Source organism: Toxorhynchites rutilus, chromosome 3 (assembly GCF_029784135.1).
Source record: "Toxorhynchites rutilus septentrionalis strain SRP chromosome 3, ASM2978413v1, whole genome shotgun sequence".
Taxonomy (NCBI): Eukaryota; Metazoa; Arthropoda; class Insecta; order Diptera; family Culicidae; genus Toxorhynchites; species Toxorhynchites rutilus.
The window spans coordinates 276,575,470-276,591,585 of NC_073746.1; positions in this window are offsets into that span (position 1 = coordinate 276,575,470).

The window sequence follows — 16,116 nt, forward strand, 5'->3', positions numbered from 1 at the left end:
GAGCCAAAGGTTGTACCGCTCATGGCAACTCTACACGAGCTGAAGATTGTACCGCCCAGTGACCATTTTACCCTGGACTCCTCGAGTCAAAAGAGACGCACCACGATTGATATGAGGTACAGGCGTCGCTGATCATTGGTCAGTTACACCCCAATAGGAAGTATCCCGTGTCGGCCACACATACATAGTACTGGAGACTTCTTCTTCTTCTTCTATATCTTTCTCTGTCTGGATCGTGTATTTGGCTAACTATACGAAAAGCTTTCATATGCTTTCATTTAAATGTGTCTCCTGTTTCGCTCGCCTATGATACAAATGAACATATGACATAGAACATTTTCTGTTATTTTCAGCTCATTTAATGTAGTAAATCGGGATGCCATAACATGTGCAAAAAATTAAGTTTGGGTGTATAGAACCAGATGGAAAAACTCTCACTCCTTTATAAAATTAACGTCAATTTTACATGAATTACAATGAGTTTCTAATTCGTAGGTCATCTTTAGTTATTAATCGGTTCAAATAGCCCATTCGGAGTGGTTTTGACCAAGCTGCGCCATGTTGTAGTGTGTATCTCGTTCCACGCAGAGGATACTGCTCACTTAAGCTCTTTTTTTTATCCCTTTTTGTTTATTTTAGGCTCATTAGCATTTTAGCTGTAACAGAGCCGAATTTTAATCGTGTACATGTCACATATTTATCATATCTATAATTAGCACATTACACAGTTGCCATTTTTCGGCGTTGGAGTATTCCCTTCTATACCATTGCAAATGGTACACATTTACACAGTAGCCATTGAGGCGTAAGAATTTTCTATCTGTTCTTCCATTATCCAGTTAGACTGGACAGCGGAGGCAGTTGTTGATCCATTGTTGAGTTATTTATAGAAGAGCAGCCCGATGTTTCTTACAGAGCAGAGCAGTTGTATGGATGAATCGATCTTATTTCGACCATGGATCGATCTCCATCGCTGATGATTGTTGCGTGGACGTAGTTATTCTGTAACAACACAAAGATGGTCAATGGGGGCCCTAAGTTTTGAACTCACGATCGATCGCTTACTAAGCGAACGCGCAACCAATGTGGCTACGGAGACCCCCCTACTTAAGCTCTTGAAATCACTAATATTGCTTGTAAGTTGCATCCATTATTCGTACGATCACTCATCACAAGTTCTTGACCAGTCCAAAATCTGAAGCCTCTATTCATTAAACCATGCCATGACCTTCCGGATTTTGTGGATTGATGCCGAATTACCCAATTATTACATTGTTTTTAAATCAAAAACAGCAGTAAATTATTCTGAATTACTTCGTTGCACTTCTCACTGTTCGTTCGTGTTGATGGTAAGCTATCTAAACCAGGCCTTTAAGGGAAATTTCCCCCAAAACGTAAAAAAAATCCCATCTACAAAGCTGTGGATAGCTTCATAAACGAAGAACTCAGTCACACGTACAGATTTATCTGGAATACCAGATTCCAGATTTTCGTCAAAAAGTCAAAAAGTTCATACATTTGAATAAAGCAACATTGAGGTACATGACGACTTTTACGCCCCAGTATCGCTTGGTGATGCTCATTATAATAGCATTTATAATGCAATGATTGATCAGTTACATAAGATCGGAACACCTTACAAGGATCGTCTGATAGGATTCGCGTCGGACGGTGCGACGTATATTTTGCACCAGATCAACATATTGAATCGTTCAATCCAGGCTGAAAACCCTGAATTCACGATGCTACATGAAGAGCTAAAAGATTTTTATTTGAACATTCTCACTAATATCTGTGAGGAATCTTACGTTTTTCAAATGTCCAATACTAATAAATATGAAGAGCATTTGTAAAGCGACAAAAAATTTAGGTTGGAATAGCAGCAGAAGATATTATCAGAACAATGGACAGCGAAAGGTAGATCTTTTCATAGGATTTTTTTCTTGGCACTGATCATACAAATGAGAAAAAGATTCGATTTTGATGCTGCGATGCTCAAGTCTACGGCAATGTTAAATCCTAGAAAGTTTTCCACTTTGATTAGCATTAACGTTGTGTTAAAAGCGTTTCCAGGATTCTACAATGGGAATGTACAAGATGTGGAGGATAAATTTTGTAGCCTGAAGATAAAATTACTCCGTAGGGAAATCACAATTTCAGAAAACGAGCATGTACAGGGTTGGTGAACGAAAATTGGATGCCTAAAAAGAATTGACAGTTCGCACGCATTTTGAGCGCTTCGATACCTTGTTTGTAACGTTCTCACTATGCCTCACTCCTCGGCAGGGTTGCCACATTTAAATCTATTTTCTGAGAAAATCTGTATATCTGTATATTTAGCAAAAAAATATGTATAAAAAATTTGTATGGAAAAAATAAGGGAGAAAATGAAAATTTAGCTTTATTCTGAATTTATTTTTCTTATTTATTAGTTTTCGTATCAATACAATAAAATGAATCATAAAAAGGTTTTCTCATAATTCTCTGCATTGTATGATGTTTATACATGGTTTTCTTGAACTTTGCCTTCAAAATTTTCGTTAATTTCATCCTTGAAGCTCCTCTTTGAGCCGATACGTATTTCTTCGCTTTCAAAATAGAGGCTTTAATTGTGGGTGCCAACCGGATTTGTTTAGTTGGCATTGTAAAGCGAAGATATTCGCTCAACACATCGTTATGAATGTTATCGAAAAGTGTCTTACAAACGACCTACGCAATGAAAACAAATTTTTCTCATCACGTCTTTTGGCAACCAACAGCTGGGACCAAGTTATATCTGAGTCACTCAATTTTTGAGCAAGAAGATTCGTCTTGAGTAGCCTGAATTAGTTGTCCAAGCCTTACAATTCAAAGGATTATTATTACCTGCTTTAAAGAATTGAGAAAATTGGCGCATCAAATCATTAAGATTTGAAAATTTCGAGGGTTTATCAAGGCCGTGGTTTTGATAACTGGATTGCTAAAATCAAATCACTTTGAAATATGTTTCACGAGTTCAATATAGAAGTCAAGACAAATCGATTTGAAGATCAGATTCCTAGCTGCATCCAATCCTCTTTCAGCTTCTTCCGCATCAATAAAAACGTAAACATCCTCAGGCTTCTACTGAAAGTCTTCAAAATCATTCACATCAATGTCAGCATCAGGGGGTCTTCGTAGCCACTTGGTTACGCGTTCGCTTACTAAGCGATCGATCGTGAGTTCAAACTCAGGGCCCTCAATTGACCATCTTTGTGTTGTTATAGAATAACTACGTTCACGCAACCATCATCAGCTATGGAGATCAATCCACGGTGGAACAAAGATCGATTCATTCATACAACTGCTCTGCTCTGCAAGAAACATCGGGCTGCTGTTCTATAAATAACCCAACAATGATCAATATCAACTGTCTCCGCTGTCCGGTCTGCTGAACAATGGAAGAACAGAAAGAATACCCTTACGCCTAAATGGCTACTACAGTGTAATTTACCATAATGTAATGGAACAGAACATCTAAACGCCTAAATGGCTACTACTTCTACTGTGTAATTTACAATTTATAGAAACATAAACATATGTACATGTACACGATAAAAACCCGGCTCTGTTACAGATAATGCTAATGAGCCTGATAAATAAATAAATGGGACAAAAAAAAATGTCAGCATCAGCAAATGGTTGCACTGAAATGAAAACCTAAACACAGAACATGCAGCAAAAAATGAAAGATTTCGAATGCTTGTAACTCGAACATTTCCTGCTGGATCGGAAAGATGTTTGCATCAATTGATAGGGAATATTTGTACATATCTATCACAATTAAAAAAATGTTATTTTTCATTGGATAAACAATTGAACAACTGTAAAATGTCAAACGTTATCTAAACGCCCTCTTTACAGATGCACGGGCCGAAGGTTGTGCAGTCCACTGATGATTCAACAAGAGCCAAAGGTTGTACCGCTCATGACAACTCTACACGAGCTGATGATTGCGTCGGCTAGTGACCATTCTATCCTGGATTCCTCGAGTCGAGAAAGACGCTCCACGCTAGATATGGGGTACAGACGAGGGGGGCGTTGCTGATTAATGGTCAGCTGCATCCCAATAGGAAGTATCCCGTGTCGGGCACACGTACAGAGCATCGAAGACTGCGACATACCAATTATGAGAACACTTGTAATACTAACCTTGAGTCAACCGCGAGTAATCGGTTACATATTACTAACATAGTCTAAGCAAACATTGTCAAAATATTGAACTCCCGGCCCCGTTAGGCTGACGCCATATGAGCCTTAATAAAATATATATTTTGGATAAAAAAAAAAAATCTAAACGCCCTAACTGCCTCGTTTTTATTGGCCCGATTTACGGTTTCCCCAACACAGCCATCAAAACCAAGCAGCCTTAGGGAAATCGGCATTGCAAATACATGAAAGTAGGGGGGCTTTTGTTCTCACCGAGATGTGTTCCCTAACACAGACTTCAAAACCAAGGTGCCTGGAGGAAATCGGCTTTGCAAATAAATGCAAACTGCGAGTACTTTTGTACTCGCTTGCCTTTGTGCAGACTAGAATATGTTTCCCCAACACGGTCTTCTAAACATAGGCAGATTCAAAAAACCTATGTATAAGCATCATCAGACACACGAATGACTTGGAAATGTAAATATAGTATTTGTAGTAAATAAATGAGTATTTTTTCTAATGCTAATGCATAATTTCTCTACAACGAATATTTTCGATGGTACAGATTTTTGGAAAAAAACGTGCAGATGATGAAGATTCTTGACTCCTCTGGTATAGAACCAAATGTGGCAACACTGGAAGGACTTCCGAAACGTGTCATGTAATTTTCCAACTCGTAACTTTGCAGGCGACAGTTTGATGGTTTGAGGAAAATATTTTCAAAAAGGCCTGGTTCAGATAGCATTTCATCAACACAATTACACAATCAGAAGTACAATGAAGTACTTAATAATCATTTACTTCTATTTTTTGCATCAAAAACATCGTGATAGTTGTTTTATTTGGCATCAATTCATAAAATTCATAAAAGTCTTGGATTAATGAATAGGGGCTTCAGATTATGGACTGGTCAGCTTGTTTACCAGATCAAAACTCTATCAAAAACTTATGAGAAGTAATCGCACGAATAGTAGATGCAGCTTACAAACAGTATGAGTGATTTGAAGAACCTCAACGAGCAGTATCCTTTGCGTAGAATGAGATTCGCACTACAACATGGCGCAACATGGTCGAAACCACTCCGAATAAGTTATTTGAACTGATTAGGAACCAGAGATGACCTACGAATTAGAAACCTATTGTAATTCATGTGAAATTGACGTTAATTTTATAAAGGAGTGAGAGTATTTCCATCTGGTTCTATAGTTATGAAACACTGGAATTTGAGTTTTTTTTAATGTTTCGGGCCTGGACACAACAATAAAGTTAAAATGATTAGTCTTATAAATGACTATCTTCTTCTATATCCTATACTATAATATATACAGCGCGGACAGTCTCCGATTTCTTTTCACTGTATATAATCAAATCCTGTATATAATCGAGTCAAAAAAAAATCCTACGTTTTTATGCATATATTTTTCTGTTAATCGAAAATAAAAGAAAAATTAGATTTTTGATTCATCCCCTCAAAGTCAGAAAATACCTTTCTCACATGAAAAAAATATTTTTTTCCAGAATCTCTCAGGAGGTCATATTTGATGAAAAAAAATCCTTCTACGAACATGTTCGATTTGACAGAGTCAAAACAACAGTTCTATAACAATGACAGAGTTATCAAAAACTTGATTTGGCTCGGAGCTTTGAGCAATTTCAAAGTTAGTAATTTTTAATGTGTAGAGGAACTGGTACAAATTTGGTACCCCATTTTGTTTTTTTGGACTTAGCTCTTGGCCAATGCTCGGAATTTCTTCATATTACGTCAGCTTATGAAGGGATCTATTGCGGACTTTTCCCCGCAAACCGATTTCAAAAATCTTGATTTGGCTCGGAGTTTTGAGCATAGAAGTGAACAACTCAAATTCGAGTACCCGAGTACCAGAGTGCGCTCATTACCGCCGGAGATCCGGGTGGGTACCAAATTACCCACGGGGTACCGAATTTGTACCAGTTCCATTAATAATTAATTTTATCCAAAACATTCATTATAAACTTGATTGTTTTTATCAATCAAATTAAAGTTCTCAAACCACTCTACAATTTGTTCTTTGACACCCAACTTCTATCTTTATTAAATTCGCCGCAAACAATTCCTGGTGAAAATTCAAGCAAAATCTTCAAAAACCACTATTTTTACCTCACTGTACCTATAATAGCCACTTAAATTCCACCTTAACGTTCAAAGGTTACATTTTTTCTTGAAATAAGTCATTTTAAAAATGTAAAATTTTTTTTAAGCTGTATATAATCGAGTCCTAAATTGTATATAAACGAATCACATATAATCGAGTCCACCCTATAATTCAATTCAACCAACTTCTTACACGTCTCTGGAAATTCAGAAAAATAAGTGGTTATATAGTAGTAGGCAGTGTACAGAAAAAAAACATGTTTTTTGGAGGTTTATGGAATTAAGTTTAACACTTTTCTGATATGATATGTCTCAACGAATCGCTTATAAAATTGCATAAAAATTAATATTTTGCTGATTTGAATTTTTTTTTTCCATTTAAGTGACGAACCAGTCAAAAGTATTAAAAATCAAATCCTTTAAATTTTTAGGCATGGTAAAGAAACATATTTTCAATATTTATAGCCGAGGTGGCTACACGATGAACTGTTTGTCAAAAATGAACCATAAGACTGAAGATATTGTGTTCTAGCCAGACTTAGCTTCGTGCCATTACGCAAAGGCCACTGTGGGTTGGTAGACTACCCATAACATACCGTTTGTACGTAAAGAACCCGAGAATCTTGAGGAATATTGAAAATGAAGAGTTACTATCTGTCTAATTGTTTCACACCTTGAACGTACATTGTATGGACTTTTGAAAATGCAATTGAACTTTTTTTTTCATTCAGTTCCGATACTTATGATCGACTCGTTAGTTTGTACTATGTAGCATTAAACGGGATTTTTTTTCTGCAATTTTTTCGTCTCAAACACAAACAGTGAAGATAGTAAACAAGTGAACCAAAATGTTCTGTTGTGAACAAGTGAATTGAACGAATAAAATAGGTAATTTTTTTTTCACCAGCCGCTTGCACTGTGAGGGACGCGTTTCCTTATTCGTTCTTACATACTTTTACGTGACGAACAAGGTGAGTCGATGCGTATTAATCCTTTCCACTCGAGGCCTTTTCTCGATTCTACGAACCAGCAGATCGAGATTATTTCAGCCAAATTAGGCAAACATTTTACAAGTACAGGTCGGACTCGATTATCCAGAGACTCGATTATCTCGATTAAGAAGATTAAGGAGGCGCCATATATATTTTTTTCACAACCCCATCAATATGGATATCAAATTAAAGGGTTTGACTAGTAGAACACATTTATTTATGAAAAATGCAAATCCAAGGTGGCGGCCGCTACAAAATGACGGATTACATATTTTCTCAGAACCCCATCAATATGGATATCAAATGAAAGGAATTGACTGGTAGAACACAGTTATTCATGAAAAATGCAAATCCAAAATGGCCGATCAGCTCACTATAGAGCCCACACGAACTTCACAAGGGAGCACTCACCGTCATAAGATATCTGATATGCATCACCGGATGATATAACTATTACCACCTTCCACAGACATTGTTTCAGACAAGGATAACATCGATAAGGCAAGCTAGTTATTTGAACGCAGGTTTCACAATGTACTGAATTTCCTATTCAGCCAATTTAAATAAACAAAAGATCGGGCGATCGATCCAGTATTTTTGTAGGGCTGGTTTTATTAATAGTGATTTTAATGTACATTGATGAACATCGATGTAAGAAAACCAGAGAACGTCCAGTTCATCGTTGATGTTGGAACATTTATCTGATTTTTGTTCAACAATTCACTATGAAGAATAGACGGCATTAATAAATAGTGGGTCAATATTTTTTTCTGCTTTTAGAACTCTTACAACCCGGTTCAAGTTCAGTTGAGCTCTATCACAAAGGGTATTTTCCAGGACCATTTTGAGTATTGAATGAGGTAAAATCAATTGAAGAAAAATTACCCCCAATAACCAAAGTCCTACGTCAACTTCCGTCTTTCCGTGCCTCTAGGCACAGACCATCTACTTCTTCTAAAATTAACAACAACAAAAACGAAAAATTCACATTTATCTGAAATCGTGATCAATTTGTCCCCGGTTTACGGTACCTTTCCTGAGCCTTGGAAACCTTGACCGGAAAAAATAGCACCAACACAACTGCAACAGAAACAACCGCTCAGGAAAAGTGTGATGTCACAAGTGGGCTAGAAAAACTGTGACGCGGGAAAAACATCATGGGTATAAATGCCTCAAAGAAAGGAGTGTAATTTATATCACAACCATAGATTCAACCATCACACTGATTTTTTTTTATTTTCCTAATTTAAACCTGTAATTTTAATGTTCTTTTCTAGAATTAATTGCCTTGTATTTGTAAGTAATTTGAATTATTAATTGATAATTACACTTGTATCTTTATTTTGTTGAATTTTGATGCGAAAATGATGTCAAGTTTACCACTTTAACTAGAGATTTTTTGCATTGGTATGTATTTTGTATGAATTAGAAAAAAAAACTAGAAATGGAAACTTCAGATAGAATTTTTGAAGAAATTTGGTTATTGGATATTGGAGTATTTGGTTATTTGGAATTTTGAGAATCCCTGATCTAGCCTCCACTCTACCTGCTTGCAGCAAAAACGTCGGCCTAAAGGTGCTATGAATAACACAACAATGGAAGCTTCATATCAACTGTCCCACTGTGTACGGTTCTACTGTGAACAGTGGAACAATAGATATACTTTACGCCGAAAAGGCTACATTGTGTAATTAATCCATTGCCCTACGATTTAATTTCCAACAGCACGGACCATACGCGAGACCATGTATTCGTCTATAACCAGTCGCCGGTAACGTTTTCGCATGGGAAATACATCGGTACTGCATGTCAATATCGATAGTATCCAGCAAATCATTAACAGTGAAACAAACACTCATCGTTCTCACTACTTGATAAACTATAGCTGCGTACGCATAAGGCTCCTAACAATAAGTAAATGGGACAAAAGTCTTTAGTTATGCATTGCTTTCCAACGAAAATCATGCGCCTGAAACTATGTCATCATTCCACATCGATACACAACTAGTAAGGTTCGATGTTGGAGGTTCTAACACAGTCCAATCACCACAAGTGTGAGTCGACGTTGTAGGTTAAGGGATTAACCACGTTGTTGCGGCAGGCGTTACGACCAATGTAGTAGCGTCAAACATTATCGATGGGCACAGTGATCTATAGTAGACCTAGAGCTCGGACTGAAATGGATAACGTCAACAAGAATATCCAACAAGAATCGCCATTGAATTTGGAGAGTTTTGTTTTTCTCTAAACTACATGCGCAAAAGGAATAAGTGAAGTTAAATTCTGGAAAGAGAATATTTCGGCTTTTTATTTGGAACTAGCTGACTCGGCAAATTTCGTCCCACCTAAAATTTGTTTTTTATTATCAATACCTTCAAACATTCACGTTTTTTACTAAGCGCAAGTTCATGGGTCAAATCGCAGAACTGTTCATTGCTTGATCTTCTAATCGACCCCGTTGAATTTACCTTTTACTATAAAATTCCTAGTACTTCTACCAAAACTCATCATTATAATATCAGATTATTTTCTGACACAATTCTCGTTCAAGATTTTTTAACCACTTGCAAATAGCATGTTTCTCCGTTACATGAAATAAATATTTGACACAGATAGAATATGATAGAATAAAAACAGCCCTAAATCGGACAATTTCTTCCTCGAGTTTTGCTCTTATCAATATATTCGGCAATCCATTTTTATTGATATAGATAGAAGATGATAACGATATCTCGTTAGCGCAAACATCAAATGGAATAACAACGCTTGTCACTATGCAATTGTAGAACATAAGGGAATTTAATTTTCCGAATTCCCTTTTTCCTTCAGACTATTCCGAAAATTTTCAATTTTCATGTTTGATTGGAATATTTTTGGTTGAAATATGTGTAACATTTTTATGGGACCCCCTCTCCATTCCAGATGAGAGAGGGGTGTCATACCATCATAGAAACATCTTTTTTACCAAAAAACCCTCACATCCCAAATTGTGATTGATTAGTTCTCGAGTTATGCAGAAGTTTGTATTTCATTAGTATGGCAGCCCCCCTTAGAGAGGGAGGAGGAATATATTCATCATAGAAACGTTTCGTGCCCCCTAAAACCTTCACATGCCAAATTTGGTTCCATTTTCTTGATTCATTCTCGAGTTATGCAGAAGTTTGTGTTTCATTTGTATGGCATACCCCTCCCCCTTCTTCGAAAGATGGGTGGAGTGTTGAACCGCCTTAGAAATGTTTCTTGCTCCCTAAAACCTCCACATGCCAAAATCGGTTCCGTTTGCTTAATTAGTTCTTGAATTATGCAGAAATGTATGCTTCATTTGTATGGTAGTCCCCCACCTCCCCTCTAGTGATGCAGAAATTTGTGTTTCATTTGTTTCATTTGTATCGCAGCCCCCCCTTGAAGAGGGGGGTGGAGTGTCTAACCACCATAGAAACATTTATTGCACCCTAAAACCTCCATTTGCCTAATTTGGTTTCATTTGCATGATTAATTCTCGAGCAATGCAGAAATTTGTGTTTCATTTGTATGGCAGCCCCCCCTCAGTGAGGGGGGAGGGGTCTCAAACTATCACGAAAACCTTCCCCGGCCCCAAAAATCGCTACATACCAATTTTCATGTCGATCGGTTCAGTAGTTTCCGACTCCATAAGAATCAGACAGACAGACAGACAGACACAAATCCATTTATCCATATATATATATATATATATATATATATATATATATATGGCTGTCAAAAAAGTCCTGCTGTATTTCCGCGAGGTGTCGTTGTAAGCGCGTAGTTCTAGTTGTATTCATTGTATCGAGTCATACTATAGTTTGTTGGAAAGGTATTTTTACGCGCTATAATATAGTCCTTGACAGTGTTTTGTTTGGTTAAGTCGTTCGTGAGTTATAGTGTCGCAAATATGGAGCAAAATAAAGAGAAAATCCGACATATTTTACAGTACTACTATGACAAAGGCAAAAATGCATCTCAAGCTGCCAATAAAATTTGTGCAGTTTATGGACCCGATACAGTTTCCATTTCCACCGCACAACGATGTTTTCAACGTTTTCGTTCTGGTGTAGAGGTCGTCGAAGATGCGCCACGCTCCGGAAGGCCTGTCGTCGAAAATTGCGACAAAATCGCTGGATTAGCCTAGAAAGACCGGCATAGTAGCAGCCGTAGCATCGGCCAAGAGCTGGGGATAAGTCATCAAACCGTTATTAACCATTTGAAGAAGCTTGGATTCACAAAGCAGCTCGATGTATGGGTGCCACACACGTTGACGCAAAAAAAACATCTTTGACCGTATCGACGCATGTGAATCGCTGCTGAATCGCAACAAAATCGACCCGTTCCTGAAGCGGATGGTGACTGGCGATGAAAAGTGGGTCACTTACGACAACGTGAAGCGCAAACGGTCGTGGTCGAAGCCCGCTGAAGCGGCTCAGACGGTGGCCAAGCCCTCATTAACGGCCAGGAAGGTTCTGCTGTGTGTTTGGTGGGATTGTCAAGGAATAATCTATTGTGAGCTGCTTCCCTATGGCCAAACGCTCAATTCGGACCTGTACTGCCAACAACTGGACCGCTTGAAGGTAGCACTCATGAAGAAGAGGCCATCTTTGATAAACAGAGGCCGCATTGTCTTCCATCAGGACAACGCCAGGCCACACACTTCTTTGGTGACGCGCCAGAAGCTCCGGGAGCTCGGATGGGAGGTTCTTTTGCATCCGCCGTATAGTCCGGACCTTGCACCAAGTGACTATCACCTGTTTTTGTCCATGGCGAACGAGCTAGGTAGTCAGAAGTTAGCCACAAAAAAGGCCTGTGAAAATTGGCTATCCGAGTTTTTTGCCAATAAGGAAGCGAGCTTCTATAACAGGGGTATTATGAAGTTGGCATCTCGTTGGGAGCAATTCATCGAACAAAACGGCGCATATTTGACTTAAAACAGATGATTGTAACTAATTTTATGAGATCCGTGAGAGGTTAGGAGAAACTTTAACACTCCTATACTCGCGCATTGGTCTGTACTCGCGCATTGGTTTGTCAGACCGAGAAATCAAAAATTCGTTCATTTCTCAGAAAATATCAACAATAAGACTTTGCGATTCCCTCTAGCTTCGTTATTCGTCGTTCGTCATCGTTTAGCGTATCGCATGTGTTGGTACAAAGGGGACGTGTGCCACTTTTTTAACACTTTCGGTCTGACACACCGACGCGAGTATAGGAGTAACTTTTTTGGACAAGTGATTTTATTCATATTCTAGAATATTGTTGAATGAAATTTAGAAATTAATGTTAGTGGCGTGGAATATTTATTGAATATAATGTATAAGATCATTACCGGACTATTCTTATTTGATTTCAGTCCCTTTTGTAACTGGATTGAACGGATCCATATATTGACTATTCGTCGATATATTCGTCGTTAGACTCATACGTTCAAAAGCAAAATATAAATGTTTGGCTTTCGTATAGTTATTCGCTAAATATAATGATCATACATATACACACTTGTGAAAGAATTTCACTTGTGGGAGAATTGTAAACAGTAAACTATAAACTAATCGGTAACTTATGGTAATTTTTAACAATTACAGTTTCGGGGAATTTTTTTTTAAAAGACAATATCGACAAGAAAACTCCAATGAAATCACAATCGATTAATACGTTTTTATGTTATTTTATAGCTCTTTATACTTCCGCATAGTAGTATTCTCTTTATACTTCCAATTTTATTCAGTTGCTTACTTTTAATTAATAACAGTGAAAAATTCGAATTTCGTTATTTGTGTTGGAGTATCAAAAAATACTCTATTTTAGAAGGCTGAATAAGATGACTATTAAAACATAATAAAGACGAAGAAAACATATTTTTTGGAGTTTTTTCATCCAATCATACCCTCTTCTTCAAATAAATGCCAACAAAGCCTGAAACACAATGGCAACATTACAGAGAAGTTCTATTTTCGGTCTGTGACACCGTGCGCGAGTATACGTGTTATAATTTTGCACGCGAGTACAGGAGGGTTAAAAGAAAAGGTCACTGAAATTGTAAGTTGAAATTACGAAATACTGAATTGAAACTAATTTTATGTACAATTTCATAGTTTAAAGCTCGTTCTAAAAATATATGGCTGATAGAACGGTGACTTGTTTCCTTTGTCGGGGGCAACACACGTGTTATCAGTAAAATAAAAATGTACACAAATAAATCCGGCTCTGTAACAACTGAAGTGCTAATCAGCATAAATAAAATAAACAGATGAGATAAAAAACGAGTGAAATTCCGTATTACCATATTGATAATGATCGAATTTTTGCTCTTGTTCGAATACCATGGTTTTGCATACTCTGAAATGTATCACATAGCAAAATATACGAAACGCAACGAGCAAAACAACTGTGTCTAAACCATGACCCACCATCACTAACTTAATAACTCAATTTTTTCAAAGGCAAGGTGTAGTAAGCATTCGATTTTTGGAATCGTTGGAATTTCCGAAGGTAAAAAAGCACCCTCTAATTTTTCTTCCTGAAGTTGGTAATTGGCCATGAAAGTGGCGGAATTAGACCGGCAGCCGAATAAGCAAGAAAAACAGAATAACTGTAAATCGTGCTGCCCAAATTGACGTAACGGCGAGAGCAACATGTATATCGTACATGTGTATCGTCAATTATCATCGAAATATATCACCAAATGTGACGCGTGCCTTCAATCAGTAGTGTGACGAAGTCGTGTTTCATCGAGAAGTGCTAATGTGTTCAATTGATCGTGCGAGTCTTATTAGTGGGGCTTCAAATCGAAACGGTATACAGTAAAACCCCGATTATCCGCGAAATAGTCTGGCTAGGTCACCGCGAATAACGAAAATCGCGGATAACACGATAAACGACTGCGTGCTCCCTTGGACGATTGGTTAGCGTCATAACTAACATGCCGGGTGTTCGGGTTCGATTCCCGTTCTGGTTGGGGGACTTTTTCGTCAAAGAAATTTCCTCCGACTTGCACTGTGATCACGCGTATTCTAGAGCTTGCCACTCAGAATGCATTCAAGGCGTGTTGTGTTATTTGGCATAGAAATCTCAACTAAGTACTAATAAAAATGACGCAAGTAATACTACGTTGAGACGGCGAAGTTCCTCTAGGAACGTTAGTGCCATTGAAGAAGAAGAAGAAGACGATAAACGACTGAAGATGAGGTGAAATAAAGCTATTTCAACATGAAAACTATGTTTCTCAATACAGAAATCATTAAACTATCCATCTGCAAGGTCGTGTACACCAGTAATCAGAAAATGTGAAAGCCATGATCAAAACAAAAGAGCAAGTGCCTACCTCTCACTGTTAAATTTCGGGAAGCGCTATAGAATTACTATGGAACTCACTTTCGCGGATAACCCGCACCGCAGATCATCCGCTCGCGTATAATCGGGGTTTCACTGTATTTGAAAGATCTAAGTAGTATGCATGTCATACGATGGGTAAGCTTTACTCCTGGCAATCAATGACAGCGAGATTGGGGTACGTTTGTCTCAGTGTGAAATCCAAACCAAGATAGATAAAGAGTGATGGCGAAAATAAAAGTACAAGCTATATGCGCACACTCTCATTTTTCAATCCCGTTCGATTTGGCATCGGATTAAATCGTGGATGGAGAGAGGCTGAATCTCCATCACTTGATGATTGTAGTGTGTAGTGTAGATTGTATCCTTTGATTCATATAATAAAGAGAATGAGAATTCCGAGCATGTTGAATTAACTAGCTCTACATTTTTATTGATACTATCCATCCAAAATGAAGTATAGCATTAAAGACGTATAGCACAACCGTTTTCCCCCACATGTTTTCATAAAAACATTCGCTATTAAAAGAGCCCTCTGGGGTTTCAAAACGAGAGACAGAAGATCAAAATTCCGTTAACTGCTTCCCAAAAATGCTTCAGTTGTTCATTTTTCGAATCATAGTGAGCAAACTTGTTTATGTTGCTAGCAATATTGTTTCAGAGATAAGTCTGCTGGAGCTCCACAGATACGTCCAAAATCCGTCAAATATCAGTCAACAGTATAGAGCTTCTCGAAGCTTCTCGAAGGATACATAAGCTTTAAAACCATTGATGAACCGTGTAAAATATGCAATCCGAAGCTACCCAAATCTGTGAGTTTTTCTTCCCCATTTTAGAAGACCAGTTGCAGCTCGCGTAATATGACCAATTCCCGTTTATACCGTTTATATCGACACAAAAAAAAGTTTGTTCGCATATGAGGGGCTTAGAATGAAAGGGGGCTAAGTGATTTGATCGATTTCTCTACATCGACTCTCTCTTCTGGTCATAACTTAGCTGCAAATACATTCCCATTTGTATTTAACAATGTGGAAGATAGGTCAGAACCTCATCTATCGGATACTATAGCAAACTTAAATTGGAACGTTTTTGCAGTTGAGTTATTAACTAAAGAAAAAGTTGATGAAGAGAAATCGAGCAAATCACTTACACCCCTTGCATTCTAAGCCCCTCATATATAATTCCCAGATTTTCTTTAAAAGCTGCAAGATGATCTCTGAGGTTTGAGAACGTCCCAAGAACACTGACACGTCATGTAACGATTTACCAAATCCTTCTCTTCTTTATAACAAAATCTGACATTCAGATCCAGCTATAGCTTCTTTGTAGTTTTGTCCAACAACTCGTAGAAACCTATGTATAGCCTACAAGGTTTCATCGAGCCCAAACATCATCATAAAGCTCATTTTATCACGCCCTAGTTCGACCTTCTCAGCTATCTGGCTGACATGAAACATTCTTCTCAATGACATGACATGATTGTAG